Raw genomic sequence first — 227 nt, forward strand, 5'->3', positions numbered from 1 at the left:
TCTGCAAAATCAGAAATACCGTGTTGACTGACAGTTAACCGCACAACTAATCTATACTGAAAAGGAATTTTATGCTGTGTAAGCGCAAAATAGTCTATAACATTTCACATAATTAAACTTTTTCTTCGCCTTATTTCGGTGCAGTATGAGGCGTATCGGAAAACGTTTGTTAAGGTCTCACTTTACCGTAGCTTCCCCTAGAATACATTTTCTTTCCACCGCGTAGA

The sequence above is a fragment of the Penaeus monodon genome, chromosome 33, assembly GCF_015228065.2.
Source record: "Penaeus monodon isolate SGIC_2016 chromosome 33, NSTDA_Pmon_1, whole genome shotgun sequence".
NCBI lineage: Eukaryota > Metazoa > Arthropoda > Malacostraca > Decapoda > Penaeidae > Penaeus > Penaeus monodon.